The sequence below is a fragment of the Bubalus bubalis genome, chromosome 7 (assembly GCF_019923935.1).
Source record: "Bubalus bubalis isolate 160015118507 breed Murrah chromosome 7, NDDB_SH_1, whole genome shotgun sequence".
NCBI classification, from domain to species: domain Eukaryota; kingdom Metazoa; phylum Chordata; class Mammalia; order Artiodactyla; family Bovidae; genus Bubalus; species Bubalus bubalis.
The window spans coordinates 55503953-55520725 of NC_059163.1; the positions used below are offsets into that span (position 1 = coordinate 55503953).

Genomic DNA, 16773 nt, shown 5'->3' on the forward strand with positions numbered 1-16773 from the left:
AGATGGGAGAAAGGAGAGGAGTAGTCAGGTAAAAGTTCCAGACTCATAGGACAGCATGAAAAATAAGAATGTGGAAACGACTTAATGAATCAAAAAGGGAATATGAAGGCAATAATGACATTATTTTGTTCTTTAAAGACTCTCTTGAATTAAATTGGCATATTCCTGAATTGAATAGTAGTTTAAATGTAATGAACGTCCTTGGTTAGTGGTTTATGATTTCAATTAACAGAAGGCAACTTGAGACACATGAAGAAAAATAAAAATATAGCTTAGACTGATGGAGGAGGTAGAATTTGCTAGATAGACATGGATATTTTGCAGAATCCAAGGGTAGTGACTCCAGGTCTCCAAAGAGACTGCAACAAGGAATTGGAAACCTGGAGTCCATAGGTTCGCACAGTCCCGTGACTGAGGGACTAAGCAGCAGCAGAGCTCTCGCTGCACTCCTAACTTGCTCCTCTCTGGACTTGCTTTTTATTTGTCTGTCTCCATAGAACCTTGAATATTCACTGGAAGGACTACTGCTGAAGCTAAAACTCTGATACTTTGGCCACTTGATGCAAAGAGCTGACTCATTGGAAAAGACCCTGCTGCTGGGAAAGATTGAAGGCAGGAGGAGAAGGGCACGACAGAGGATGAGATGGTTGGATGGCATCACCGACTCAATGGACATGAATCTGAGCAAACTCCGGAAGACAGTGAAAGTCTGGAAAACCTGGCGTGTTGCAGTCCACGGGGTCGTTAAGAGTCAAACATGACTTAGCGACTGAACAACAACAGATCAGCTTCCCAGTCTACACGGCATGTAGACTTTGGCTAGTCCAGAGTTCCCAAGGTTAGCTCTGGTATGTTCAAGAGAAGCCCACACTCACCTAAAATTGCCTGGAGGAAGAATCTTACAAACTTGTTGACCCAAATGCCTTCCCATGATCCAAGCAACCTATCAACAAGGATTTCATTATGTGGCTTTGGGGACTCGGGTTTTCATAGGTTTCCTTAGCAAAGGAGAGATTATTGGTTCATGAGCTGGGCAGATACTTACTATATATGCACCATAGAAACCTGTAGCTAAACCACTGTAAAGCAAATTATCCTTTTAGGTCATGTTCTTTAACTAGCATTCTAAAGTACTTTACTAAAGTAAAGTAAATTTTAAAGTAATTTACTGTAAACTGAGAAGGAATTCTATATTTTGCCTATACAAATAGAAGATACTTTGTACATTGAATGTTCAATTTTCTTTCTCCAATATCTACTTTGTCAATATATTTCAGGTTTTTATATCTGAAACATAATTTCCCATATTTCCCTGAAGTTACCATTAACAACGAGGTGGAGAGTCCACTGTCAATTTATCATGACCTATTTTTCCCTTCCAAAGTCATTTCTAGGACTATAGGTAAGCACTGTAAAGGTAAGGACTATATTCTATAATTCCCACCATCCTCTCCTTGGCCCGGTTCTGAGTTAGGACTTGCCAATGAGAAGCATTTTCATGAGATTTGTATGAAGTGATTATTTTTCCAGAGGCAGTTTCTTTCAGATGTGTGGACAAACATGAGACCCACAGTCTTCCTAGGGAACCCAAGAACCACCAGCCTCACCACTGAAACCTGAGCAGGTTGTTGGGACCTTCCTGGAGATGCTCAAGAATTCCAGAAGCTTTCAGATGAGAACTTAACCATCTACTTGAGGTTTCAGGCTGAGGTCTTAAATTGTGGCTCCCTTGACCCCAACTCTTTCAATAATTGTGTACTGCTTTAATTTATATATTAAATATTTTATACCTAGAATACACAAAATATCTGTGTTCTCCATTGCACCACATCTTATAAAAAGATAATTGTAATCTGCTATCAGCTTTATTTTTCATAAGCTCTAATATGTACTATCCTCCTGAGTCCATGGTCTAGCCACTCTAAAACTAAATTCAAGATCCTCAGTTGCATCATGTTCATCTTAAATAATACTTCTGCTTATATGATGTAGAATCTAATCACTTTCACTCATAGTGAACAAAATTTTCAAATTCAGAAGTCCCACAAAACATTGCTTATATTACTTTTTAGAATAATATAATGTCATTACTTTCAAAAATGTCATTTGCCCTGAATATATCTGAAAGCCAGTGGGAATGAAACTTGGCAACAGTCATAAGTTAGTCTTAAAGACTGACAGTTCAGTCATCATCAAAAAATTGCCTTTAAAACTTCTGCCTTTCCCTTTAATGTACTACTTTGGATGTGACTGTCAATCCAAGTGTGTCCCCTAAGTTTTCAGGGGTAAAGTATCTTTTTTTTTTTTTTAAATACATTCAGAACTCCTTTGGAACCCTTATTGCTGCCTACTGATAAGGTCCTTAGCATGTAACACATGACTCATCTTCCCATACTTTCCTGGTAAGTATTTGTTTTTATTAAAACTAGTTTTGACTGCTGGATTTGCCTTGGATATTGAATTTGTATTAAGTTCACATCAGAGCACTGGGAGGAATAAGCACAGTGTAAATAAATCAAATCCAATGAATAAAGCATTAGGTGGGCCGTGCAACGGGACAGAAGTATCAGTATGTTTGTAGGAAATTCAATACAAGATGAATGGTTTGGGAAAACATGTGCACAACTAGGAAAGTGCTCCAAACAAGCAGCCCAAAGGCAGGAAGTCTTTCATTCACCAGCGGCCCATCCAGCTCGAGTTTCCATGGTCTGTGAAACCCAGTTGCTGAAGCTCTCTTTTCTCTTTGAAACCAAAGGCACTGAGTTCTACTATGAATTTCACACATTAAAATAAACATGTCCACAGTTAGCTGATTATTCTCTGGGCTAGAATTTATGAAAGTTATGAGATGAAGCTTATATTTAATTAAAAGATGTTGGTGAGGATAGATTCACAATTATCAAAGGTTTTCTGAAAGTCTTTCAGCAGAATCTGACACCCAGCAGTGGGCTGTGCTATATTGTTATATCCCTAGTTAGAGTTTCAAGCAAAAAATTTGTTTTTCAAATGGCAGTAATTTCCTTAACTCATTTTCTTACTATAGAACAATGTCTACTAAAACAAAAACAGGATTCCAGGATGTGGTATGTCAAGAAGTGAAAAGTAGTAATGCATATTTCACCACCATGCACAACCTTTCAGACCATGAAAAATGTCACTACCTTTAATCCAGATCTGCAATATTGGCAAGAATTTGAAGATGTCTGTAACACTGAAAAACAAAAATTGATAATTTTATTTCAATTACATTTAATTTTCATGTGTTGATTAACTTTACTGTTTACTATGTAGAGAAAAAAATGTATGAACCTAATTACATGTTTCTATTTTTAACCAATTTTTCCTATATCTTAGGCAGATATACCTCAAATTCCAAAGCATGTTCACCTAGTCAAAATGCAAATTTTGACTTTTTAGAGACTATATTTCAAACTACCAGGGAAATGTTTTGTATATTTTCTGAATATTGTGAAGCATCATATTTTTAGAAAAAATTCTAGTTTATCACTTGGCTTTTCTTAAGATAGCAATATGAGGAGAAAGAAAACATGAAAGAAAATAAGAAATTTCTATTCCCACATGCTGAACTAATCTTCAAAGAAGAGGAAAAGGCAGAAAAAAAGAGCAATGGAGGATGATGGCAGGAGGCTGTCATCTGCTCAGAGAAAGTTGAATAAAATTTCTTTTAGGGAAGAGTTAGAGCATCTTCCCCCACAAGCTGTATATAAGAGGCAACAAAAATTTCAAAAGAGAGCTCCTGTCTACATCAGATCTCAGGAGACATTTTACTAAAAATTTACAGTCAAGTTCCTTGTCCAAAACATTGAATCACATGAGTTTGTTCAGATCTCAGAATGTCAAATCTTCTACTCTATACTTGAGCTCATAATCTATAGTGCCACCCATATGCAAAAAAAAAAAAAAAAAATCTAGAAATACTAGTAATCTTTGTGTTAAGACTGCCTGGGCAAGGACGAATTGATAGAATTTTTTGAGCAATACCGTGCAAATGCAGTCAGGGAAATTATCTGGGGGAAAGTCATATTTATACTTGCCATGAATTTTTGTTCATATTTGTTCACTGGATTGTTATTTTAGCCCATAACATCACTGAATAATTCAATTTAAAACCTCTTTTAAAGTTGTCAGATGAAACGTCAATACTAGTACATTCCACCAAGCCATATCTAAATCCTATGTTACTTTTCTTTAATAAATACAACCAGGTATTCAGTGCGAGGCCAGCCTCAGACTCAGGACCATGCTCATCCCTGTGGACTCAGGCACCGGACTTGTTCCAGCACCAGGTTGGGCCCAGGGGACCCAAGCTTCAGAGCTGCCCCTACAAAGACAGTCTGTAGGCCCACCCCTATGAACCCAGACACCAGACCCACCTACCCATTGACCAGACAGTGCAATTCTCATAAAAATTCCAATAGCATTGTTTTGCTGAAATAGAAAATATATAAATATACATCGATTCTAAAATTCATTTGGAACCAAAAAACTCTGAATAGTCAAAGAAATCTTAAGAAAGAAGCAAAAAGCAGGAGACATTATACTACCTGATTTCAAAGTATATTACAAAACTATAGTAATCAAAATAGCATGACACAGGCATTAAAACACACACACACACACACACACACCCCAATGGAACACAATAGAAAGCCCAGAAATAAATCCACATGTTTTGGTCAATTGATCTTCAACAAAGATGCCAAGAACACACAACGGGGAGGAGAAGGTCTCTTTAATAAAGAGTGCTGAGAAAATTGGATATACACATGAGGAAGAATAAAACTAGACCCTTATCTCACTCCTATACAAAATCAACTCAAAATGAATTAAAGTTTGAAATATAAAACCTGAAAATGTAAAACTATTATAAGGATTAGAGAAAATGCTTCTTGACATTGGTTGGCAATTATTTTAAACATCTGACCCCAAAAGTACAGACAACAAGAGCAAAAGTAGACAAATAGGACAGCATCAAACCAAAAAGCTTCTGCACAGTGACGAAATAATCAACAGAGTGAAAGGACAACCTACATAATATGAGAAAAGATTTGCAAACCACACATGCGATAAGGACTTAATATCCAAAATACATAAGGAACTTAAGCCAATAGCAAGAAAACAAATAACCTGATTTAAAAATGAGGAAAAGATGGAATAAATGTTCATTCAAAGAAGAAATAAAACGGCCATCAGGCACAGAAAAAGGTGCTCAACATCACAAATCATTAAGAACGTAAAAATAAAGATGAGATGTTGTCATCTCATATCTGCCAGAATGGTTTTTATCAAAAAGACCAGAGATAAGTTTTACAAAGGTGTGGAGAAAAGGGAATGCTTGTGTATTATTAGTTGGAACATAAACTGGTGTGGTTGCTATTGAAAACTGTGCTAACATTCCTAAAATACAAATAGAACTACCATATAATTTAGCAATACTACTTCTGGGTACATATCCAAAGGAAATGAAGTCAATGTCTCAAAGAGATACCAGGGTCTTTTGTTCATTGCTGCATTATTTGTAGTAGCCAATATATGGAAACAATCTAAGCATCCATTGATGGATGAATGAAAAGAGAAAATGTGGTACTTATATACCATGAAATATTATTATTTAACCTTAGAAAAAAAGAATTCTTGTCATTTGTGACAACATGGGTGGACTCAGAGACTATTCTGCTCAGCAAAATGTCAGGCACAGAAAGACAAATACTGCATGACTCATTTATATTTAGAATCTAGAGAGTTTACATTTATAATTATATTCATGATGTATATACAAAAGCAGAGAGTAAAATGGTGGTGACCAGGAGCTGAGGGCCAGGAGATGTTGGTCAGAGGACACAAAGTTTCAGTTATGTAGAATGAAAAATTTCTGAAGATCTAATGATAGTCACTATAGACAACAACACTATATGTATTTGAAGTTTGCTAAAACACTGGATCTTAAATCTTTTTATCATTTGTTTCAATAGGCTTCCCAATGGCTCATCAGATAAAGAGTCCACCTGAAACACAGGAGAAACAGGAGATGTGGATTTGGTCCCTGGGTCAGGAAGATCCCTTGGAGAAGAGAAATGACAACCCACTCCAGGACGCTTGCCTGAAAACTCCCATGGACAAGGAGACTGGTGGGCTACAGTCCATGGGGTCACAAAGATATTATATTATATATTTGAATGTTGCTAAGAGGCTGAATCTTAAATGCTTTTACTGTACACACACAAAAAGATAACTGCAAGGTGATTAAAAACAGTTAATTAATTTGACTGTAGTAATAATTTCAAAATGCATACATATTTCAAAATATCACAAGGTACAGTGTAATCATGCACGGTTTTTTATTGGTCAGTTATACTTCATTCAGTTCAGTTCAGTCGCTCAGTCGTGCCCAACTCTTTGCAACCCCATGGACTGCAGCACACCAGGCCTCCCTGTACATCATCAATTCCCAGAATTTACTCAAACTCATGTCCATTGAGTCAGTGATGTCATCCAACCGTCTCATCCTCTGTCATCCCCTTCTTCTCCCACCTTCAATATTTCCCAGCATCAGGGTCTTTTCAAATGAGTCAGCTCTTCGCATCAGGTGGCCAAAATATTGGAGTTTCAGCTTCAACATCAGTCCTTCCATGAATATTCAGGGCTGATTTCCTTCAGGATGGACTGGTTGGATCTCCTTGCAGTCCAAGGGACTCTCAAGAGTCTTCCCCAACATCACAGTTCAAAAGCATCAATTCTTCAGTGCTCAGCTTTCTTAATAGTCCAACTCTCACATCCATACACGACTACTGGAAAAACCATAGCTTTGACTAGACAGACCTTTGTTGGCAAAGTAATGTCTCTGCTTTTTAATATGCTGTCTAGGCTGGTACGACTGAGCAACTGAAATGAACTGAACTGAACTGAACTGAGGTTGGTCATAATTTTCCTTCCAAGGAGTAAGTGTCTTTTAATTTCATGGCTGCAGTCACCATCTGCAGTGATTTTGGAGCCCAAAAAAATAAAATCTGACACTGTTTCCACTGTTTCCCCATCTATTTCCCATGAACTGATGGGACCAGATGCCATGATCTTAGTTTTCTGAATTTTGAGCTTTAAGCCAACTTTTTCACTCTCCTCTTTCACTTTCATCTAGAGTCTCTTTAGTTCTTCTTCCCTTTCTGCCATAAGGGTGGTGTCATCTGCATATCTGAGGTTATTGATATTTTTCCTGGCAATCTTGATTCCAGCTTGTGCTACCTCCAGCCCAGTGTTTCTCATGATGTACTCTGCATATAAGTTAAATAAGCAGGGTGACAGTATACAGCCTTGACGTACTTCTTTTCCTATTTGGAACCAGTCTGTGGTTCCATCTCCATTTCTGTTGCTTCCTGACCTGCATACAGATTTCTCAGAAGGCAGATTAGGTGTTCTGGTATTCCCATCTTGTTCAGAATTGTCCACAGTTTATTGTGATCCACACAGTCAAAGGCTTTGGCATAGTCAATGAAGCAGAAATAGGTGTTTTCTAGAACTCTCTTGCTTTTTTGATGATTCAGCGGATGTTGGCAATTTGATCTCTAGCTCCTTATACTTCATTAGTGCTGGGAAATGAGGATGATCGAAATTTGCACAGTTCATGTAGATATAGGTGAAAAGTTTGGAAGGAAACATCAAAGTGTGTATTTATGGTAATTTCTTTTTCCTATTGTCCATTGTTTTACAAAAGCTACAATAACCATGTAGAAATGTAATATTCAGAAGTAAGTTTTTATATATATCAAAAATCACTCCTACTACTAAGATATTTGAAAAGAAAAATATGCTGGCATAAACCTACTGTAACATTACTTTGATTTTTTTCCAATTACGTAGGTCAACCTCTTCCTAACTATCAGGGAGTTAGTAAGGAGCAAATATCTCTCACGTAACCTCAGATTTTCCAAAATTCTGGATGGGGAGATCCTGCTTCCCTGAGTATTAGCTGACCATTTAAATCTTTAATCCATTTTGCTTATTTGATTATTCTACTAATGCCATCATCTTCATAATCACAGGTCACTGGTGAAGGAAGATACATCCTACACATTTTGACGACTGGTACTTGTCACTTCTCACTGGGATACACTTACTAATCCAGATTTCCACCCAGGCCACAGTAGAGGAGTCAAATCTATACTATTTTTAAATTCACAGTCTCATTCCCAGGCGCTTTTCTCCAAAGCACAGTGATAAACTGGCTTAATGTTAGAACAAAAATTTCTCATCAGCTACAGGATATGCTGGAAAATATTTCCACCAAGAACCTATAAATGTTTTATTCTAACCCAGGTTACCCCTAGATATATGACTGAACTGGAGAAGGAATGAAGCTGACCCAAAAAGATAGAGACAAAATCTGACATGGTTTTCATATGAAGCTAAATTTAAATATGGACTCAGTTATAAAGGTAGTTACTAACTCCATACTCTGGAAAATAGTAGGGAAAGGTAAAGAGGTGGAGAGAATACAGAGGTTAGCTGATACTTGTAGCGATAATGGGAAAGTGATAATGTGTGGATCACTACTCTCATTTCTACAACTGGTCATAAAACATGGTTTATATTGACAGATTTCTTCCTCCTTTTATTTCGTGTTAAGTCTCCCTCAGTCAGCACCTAGTGGGCTGGGTTCTTTTCCTAGTAGAGTGATCCAAACCTGTATTTCCAGGTTATCTTACCTTAGGATCGCTCTGCTTTTATTGTGAGACTATCATCCTCCATTAACCTTTATCACTGACTGACAGCAGGAGGAGGTGTCTGAGAAACTGCCCGGTTCCAGACAGCCTCCTGCCTACACATATTGGATAACACCAGTACTGCTTTCCATTAACGAACAAGACCAATCAATCAAAGAGTAACCTTTTTTCTGTAGATCTGACGTCATCCAAAGCCAAAAATGACCTTATCAATGTCTCGGCTTTCATTTCCACAAACTGTTGTTTTGGCTTCCAATGAAAGCACTCCTTTGAATACTAAGATATCGATAGCCTGACATCATGGGGACAAGAAACAAAAATATTTGGAGCCAAAATATAGCAGTAATATTGAGAGGATTCATCCCTGTTGGTTCCCAGATTAATACATTCTGATTATGCAAAAACCAGTCCCATCCATACCGGAGAAGGCGATGGCACCCCACTCCAGTACTCTTGCCTGGAAAATCCCACGGATGGAGGAGACTGGCGGGCTGCAGTCCATGGGGTCGCAAAGAGTCGGACACAACTGAGCGACTTAGCAGCAGCAGTCCCGTACACTGTCATTGGAGAAGAGTGTATATTAGACTCTAAACACTTAAGTTTTTACTTCCCAATTTCCTTACTTCTTTTAACATCCAAATATTGTCTTTTACCAAACCAATCTTTCTTGGAATAGATAACTTGACTGAAAAGGCATCCCTTGCTTACAGGATGAATACAAAGCCCTGTGCTTTCAAAGATTTTACAGTATTCCCAATCTCTAATCCTGTGTGGCAGGTACTAAAAAGTACACAAGTACTTTATGTGTGTTAATTTAATACTCTTAATAACTCTATGAGTTAGGTATTAGTGTTATTCCCATTTCATAAATAAGAAAATTTAGGCACAGAAAGTATAAGAAACTTGCCTTAAGTCACACAGTTGGTAAATGGTAGAACTGGGATTCAAAACCAAGTTGTCTGAATCCAGAGCCTGTGCTCCTAACCACAGTGACATACTGGGATCGTCGTCTTCTTTAGGATCACACAGAACCTGTGATGGATGTTTGCCAACTGCCCAGCACTGCTGCTAAGTACCTCGTTTTCCACCTGCCTGAGTTCAGAGCTGGGCATGATTTTCCAGCCATCTTTACATGTAGAAATTCTAGATATTATTAAAGGCACTGCTTTAAGCTAAACCCCCCAAGAACACTCCCATGTTCAGATATTCTGTCCTTTGGAGCATCTCATACTATTTAGTGTCTTTACCAGACATCTGAGAACCAACAACCTGCATTGAACAGTGTGTTCTATTTAACTGTAACCTGTCTTATCCACCACATCATGCTAGGGACAAAGTCACATTATATTCATTTTGTAGCCCTCACAATGCCTGGAACATTTCTTAACTGAGAGTCTCACGTTTAGTTTTGATTCCAGAAACTCAGAGGGTTTTCGACAATTATTTATCACAATAACATTGTTAATAAATTTAAATATTTTATTCAGAGACTTCTAGTTTATAAGAAGCCTCAAAGATCTTCCCCAATTTCCATTTCTGCAAACATAAAAGGAGAAGAAAATGGGAAGAGGACACATTTGGTGGGGATAACACACTGCTATAATTATTCACATATTTATAACAGCAAAGCATCCATACCAACTCTGAAAAAAATACAGAATACAGACAACCTTACCTTAGGGAAGAATGTTCTGAAATACAGAGAGATTTCTCTTTCCTGTGAATACATGCTACAATATTTCCTAGCCAGAAAGCAAAAATGTGACAGAAAATATATTGACAATTCTTGTTTCCAGGCAAAATCTACAAGAGACAGGAAACCACTCAAAACAGACTTCTAAAGGCCAAAGCAAATATGTACACTTCACAGCCATGAGTGGCATCTGGTCTCCCAGGAAACAGCACCTTAGATTTGGCACCTGTGCTTCTCCTTAGGGCTTTTCAGGCTTCACATCTTCGTCCACGAAATGCAAAGCAACACACAAAAATATACCATACTCAAAACAGGGACCAAAGCAATCAGCAAATTATTTTTAAAAAGTTTAAAAGATCTCTATTTTCCATTAATCGTAATATTTTTCTTTTATTGTATAAAATAGTCACTATATCTAGCACCATTTTCTAGATGATATAAATATTTTGCTTTCTAGCTGAACTGTCTTTTTGTATTTTTTTTTTAGCGGATCTTATCTTTTAGATGCTCAGATAACATTGATATTAATATTCTTCTAACAAGTGGATGGAAAGAAAAGGTTTAAGATCACAGAACAGAGAAAGGAAAAAGTAAATACTTAAGAGCACAGAATGCTAAATGAGGCCTGTGCTGTGTCAAGAATCAATATGGATTTTTCTAGATATTGATTAGTATTAAGACTAGGTTTCGGTTTTGCTACACATAAGCAAAGATTTCAGGATATCTTATATTCTTCTCTAAAAGCTGTATTTCCTTTAAAGTCATCTTGCTACTGAATCATGGGTTTTGAGTTTTCCAGTGTGCTCTGTACTATTTTTAATGGAAAAGTTCAAAAAGTTCAGAATAGGGCCAGAATGAAAAGTTTTCATTCTTTCTTTTCTTAGCACAATTATACTTTGAAACATGGATACTCCTCAACAGTTGAAAAAAAAAGTTTTCTCCCATCAAAGAATTTCCAGTGGTTCTCTGAAGAGGAGTGCTTACTGATAAGAATTCATGAAATAGCTTCCAATAAAGCAAGAAAGCTTCAGTATGTTCACTGAGACTATTTTTTTAATTTTTTTAAATTTAATGTTTTACTTTAATATAAATTGTATATATTTGAGATGTACAACATGATGATTTACATGCATATGCACAGTGAAATGGGGCCACACAAGTGGCTAGTGGTAAAGAACCTGCTTGCCAATGCAGGAGACTTAGACGCTGGTTCGATCTCTGGGTCATGAAGATCCCCCAGAGGAGGGCATGGCAACCAGAGAATCCCTTGGACCCAGGAACCTTGTGGGCTACAGTGCATGGGGTCGCAAAGAGTCAGACACGACTGAAGCGGTTTAGCATGCATGCATATACTGAAATGAGTACTACAGTCAACTTAATATATCACTTAACCATTACCTTTTGTGTGTGTGTGTGTATATGTGTATACCTGCACTCATGTTTGTGTGGTGAGAGCACCAGAAATCTGCTCAACTAGCAAATCTCCAGTATTCAATACAGGATTACTAACTATGGTCATCATGCTATACACTAGATTTATAAAACTTGCTGATCCAATAGAACTACCACTTTGTACCCATTGACTAACATCTCTCCATTTGCCCCACCTCCCCTTCCTTAGTAACCAATCTTTTACACTCTGCTACTGTATATTCAACTTTTTAGATTCCACATATAAATGAGACCATGCAGTAGACATTGTGCTAAGTGAAATAAGCCAGACAAAGAGAGAAGCTATCCCTTAAGTGAAGCGGATGTGCAAGTGTTTCACCTTTGCCAAGAACCAGGTATCTTCCAAAGTAATTGAGTCTTCAGTCAAACACAGGCTGCATGCACTTAAGAAAGGCTGGTAGCTAAGCAATACCAGCTGCTGATGAACCTGAAGGGCACTGAGGAAGGTGAGGATGAATGACTTTTAGCATGTTATTAAATGCCCTTGGTTACTGTTACCATCACATCTGTTAGCTGAAGTTTTCTTAGCCAACTTCTGCTTTGCAGACTTTCCAGGTTGGCAGATGCTCCCTACGCCCTCTGTGATACAGTCCTTCTGATACTTCCAGCCTGCTGAATGCTTGCAACCAGGAGAAACACTCCTCTCTGCCTGCATATTTCTGCTACTGCTGCTGCTAAGTCACTTCAGTTGTGTCTGACTCTGTGCGACCCCATAGACGGCAGCCCACCAGGCTCCCCCGTCCCTGGGATTCTCCAGGCAAGAACATTGGAGTGGGTTGCCATTTAATAAATCTATCTCTTAAGCATCCTTTGTTTCTTCCCAAATCTGTTGCCTTACAGTTGGGTTTATAAGTATGTGTATAATTATATAAGTAAATAACATTAGGGCTTTCCTGATGACTCAGACAGTAAATAATCTGCCTGCAATGCAGGAGACCCAGGTTCCATCCCTGGGTCAGGAAGATCCCCTGGAGAAGGGAATGGAAACCCACTCCAATATTCTTGCCTGGAGAATTCCATGGATAGAGAATTCTATCCATGGAGGGCTACAGTCCATAGGGTCACAAAAAGTCGGACATAACTGAGGGACTAATTAAGTATAATAGTTTATTATAACAGAATATTATATATACTGGTTAAATCTGAACACAAAGAGGAATATATTTATTCTATGGAAACTAAGTTTAATACCTTAGAGATTACTTCATGAAGTCACGTACAAACAAAAAATTATTGTCAAATTATTATAGGAGAGGAAACTACAAAATATCAGGTGAAACAATGCCCAAATATAAAAGAATGTTATAATCATATTTTTTGCTGCTGCTGCTGCTAAGTTGCTTCAGTCGTGTCCGACTCTGTGCGACCCCATAGATGGGGGCCCACCAGGCTCTCCCGTCCCTGGGATTCTCCAGGCAAGAACACTGGAGTGGGTTGCCATTTCCTTCTCCAATGCATGAAAGTGAAAAGTGAAAGTGAAGTCACTCAGTCGTGTCTGACTCTTCACGACCCCATGGACTGCAGCCCACCAGGCTCCTCCATCCATGGGATTTTCCAGGCAAGAGTACTGGAGTGGGGTGCCATTGCCTTCTCTGATATTTCTTGCTAAAATTTTCACTCTGCTTTGAGGAGCTAAAAACTATCTTCTCTGCTATGTCCGAGGTCTGTGCATGAAACACCGGACAAAACTGTAATTGATACCAATGATTTATCTTTTAAAAAGATCCTGGGATGACAAGAAGATTTTAGAAATTACCATTTATTTACATTGTCAGGTATGTGTCATCTTTTGGTTTCCCCTTCTTAATCTTTTTAAAATATTTATTCACAGCCTGATTGCATTACTCTGTGTCCTTTGCCAACAACCAGCATTTCCTGGCTTTTGAAATAAATGAATAGTTGCAGAGAGGAAATCATAAGAGCACAGAAGCATAGGACAGACCTTTGTCTTCATTTCAGCATTGCCATTTTTGTAGGTGTTTATTTTGGGGCAACTTTGCCCTTCACTTGACTGAATTCCCATTTTATCCCAAAAATAAAGGCAGCTCACATGGACTCTTAGGGTACGACAAATTTGGGTAAATTTCAAGACTTTAGAGAAATGAATTAACATTCTGAGTCATAGTGTGTTACAGTTGTGAGCATAAATGAGATACCTTCTAAAAAGTCAAGCAGACAGAAGTGTCCAATAAATGTAAGTTCATTTCCTTATCTGGTCAGTAATAGGATATACTGAAGGTGCATAATTTTCATGGTAATTAGGACTTTATTCTATGCCTCTGTACAGTACAGTGTTTTTAAAGTACTTTCCCATATATTCTAATTAATCCCACATGACAACAGTGCTGAATAAATATATCAGGTTTAATTACCTCACATTTACATTATAAAACTGAGACAGATAGATGTGCAGTGTCTAAACCAAATTCTCTCTAAAAGTTAACACAAATTTATGTTTAAATAAGGCTATTATGAGCATATTTTCTGAGCCTGTTGCTCTCATTAACTTCTGCAATTCTACGAGATGCCTGAGATTTTCTTTTAAATTTCATTAATCTTTCATAGTGCTCTTCTTTAGAGCCTCACAAATAACTAGCAGAAAACATAACATTTTAATTCCATGCTGGTGCATGAAAAATAGAATAAAGATAGAAACCAAATTCCTCATGAACACAATTAAACATCAATGAATTTTTATTTTTCTGAACTCATAGTCCAAGATGGGGCCTGAAAATTAGAACCCCTTGTACTGTCGTATTTCTCCAGCCTGATTGAAACCCCAGACAAGAGAATATTTCGACCACAGTTGGACTTGCAGAAACACAGAAAAGTCCTGGGTTTGATTCCTGGGTCAGAAAGATCCCCTGGAGAAGGGTATGGCTACCCACTGCAGTATTCTTGCCTGGAAAATTCTATGGACAGAGGAGCCTGGCAAGCTATAGTCCATGGGGTCACAAAGAGTCAGACACGATGGAGTGACAAACACTCTCACTTCAGTCAAGGCCTGAGTAGTCAGGAATTTCTGGATAGGTCTTCAGAACTGTGTTCAAATTGTGATATGAAACTGTTCACTGATGCAAGAAACTCTTCCTATTTCTCGTCAGAGAGGAAAATCTACTCTCAAGTAGCCATAATTTGTACCACTGTCTTAATTCTGGTCACACTTAATTTCCTGTTGCCTCCCACCTGTGATAAAGCCATTCTATAAATTAATTTTTCCTATCCTTTAGCTTCATATAAGTGGAATCACATAGTACATTTATTTGTATCTGGACAAGTTTATTCATAAAATGATTTTAAGATTCATCCATTCACTAGGCAGTGTCTACCTGTATTAGTACATGACAATTTGCTTATCAATTCTCCTCTCAGTGGGCATTTGAAATCTTTCTGCTTTTTGGCTCTCATGAACACAGCCTCCATGAAACTTTTATACAATGTGGACGTATGTTTTTATTTCTGTTGCATAAACAACTAGGAGTAACATTGCTGAGCATGCAGTTAGAGTATGTTTACCTTTATTGGTTTTTAGTCGCTATGTCGTGTCTGACCTTTGTGACCCTGAGGACTGTAGCCCGCCAGGCTCCTCCGTCCATGGATTTCCCAGGCAAGGATACTGGAGTAGGTTGCCATTTCCTTCTTCAAGGGATTTTCCCAACTCAGGGATGACACTCATGTCTCCTGCATTGGCAGGTGGATTCTTTACCATTAGCGCCACCTGGGAAACCCAGGTGTTCACCTTTATTAGAAACAATCAAATGGCTTTCCTAAGTGCTTGTACCATTTAACATATCATTAGCAGTGTATAAGAATTTAAGTTATGCCATATACACACCAAACTTTAAGTTTTCAGTTTTTTAATTTTAGCCATTCCAAATTTTATATGGCAGTATCCCATTGTGGCTTTAATTTGCATTCCCCTAATGACTAATGATATGTATTTCCTCTTTGTTTTTGGCCACCCACGTATCTTTTTTTGTGGTGTGTCTACTATCCATCTCTCTATTAGATTGTCTTTATTATCAATTTTTCAGAAATACATATATGTATATATATATATGATATGGGGGCTTCCCTTGGTGGCTCAGATGGTAAAGAATCTGCCTGCAGTGCAGGAGACCTGGGTTCAACCCCTGGGTTGGGGAAGATCCCCTAGAGAAGGAAATGGCAACCCACTCCAGGATTCTTGCCTGGAGAATTCCGTGGATAGAGGAGCATGGTGGGTTATAGTACATAGGGTCGCAAGAGTCAGACACAACCGATCAACTAACACTTTCACTTTCATACGTAGATATAAGTCCGATGGCAGATATTTGTGCTGTGATTATTTTCTCATGGTTGTGGCTTCCATCTTCATTTTTCAAAACATTGTCTTTCAATGAAGAGATTTTAAATTTAATTAAGTACAATTTATCATTTTTTTATAGTTAGATATCTTGTGACTAGTTGAAAGCATCTTTGCCTACCCCAAGATTGTGAAGATATTTTCTTGATTTAGCTTTAACATGTCAATAGTTTCTCAATTTAAACACTATTGGCTGGACTAGGCAATCTTTTTTTGAGGGGAGGTGTGGTCCTATGCTTTGTGGGATGTTAAGCAGGACCTTGGTCTCTAACCCCTAGGTGTGGCAGCATTAGAGGTAGTAGCAGTGGTAGCAGTAGTTTTCAAGGTCAATTTTTCCATATAGGAATCTAGTGGTTCCAGCACTATTTGTTTAAAAGATTCTCCATTTCCCATTGTCTTGAACTGGCAAAAATCAATAGAAATCAATTTGATGTTAATATGTGTGCCTATTTCTGTATTTTCTAGTTTACCCCATTGATCTATTTGTCTATACTTATTTTTCTCTGTTCAAAACTTTCTTGACTATTCTAGAATGCTTGCATTAT

General features: G+C 37.8%; 1 long non-coding RNA gene across 1 annotated transcript; it reads left to right on the forward strand.

Annotated features, from left to right (window-relative positions):
- The first annotated feature begins 662 nt into the window (after positions 1-662).
- Positions 663-6263, forward strand: LOC123334557. Its single transcript, XR_006552580.1, has 4 exons — positions 663-848; positions 1278-1697; positions 2322-2402; positions 5994-6263. It is a non-coding gene; the product is annotated as an uncharacterized LOC123334557 (long non-coding RNA).
- The last annotated feature ends 10510 nt before the right edge of the window (positions 6264-16773 follow it).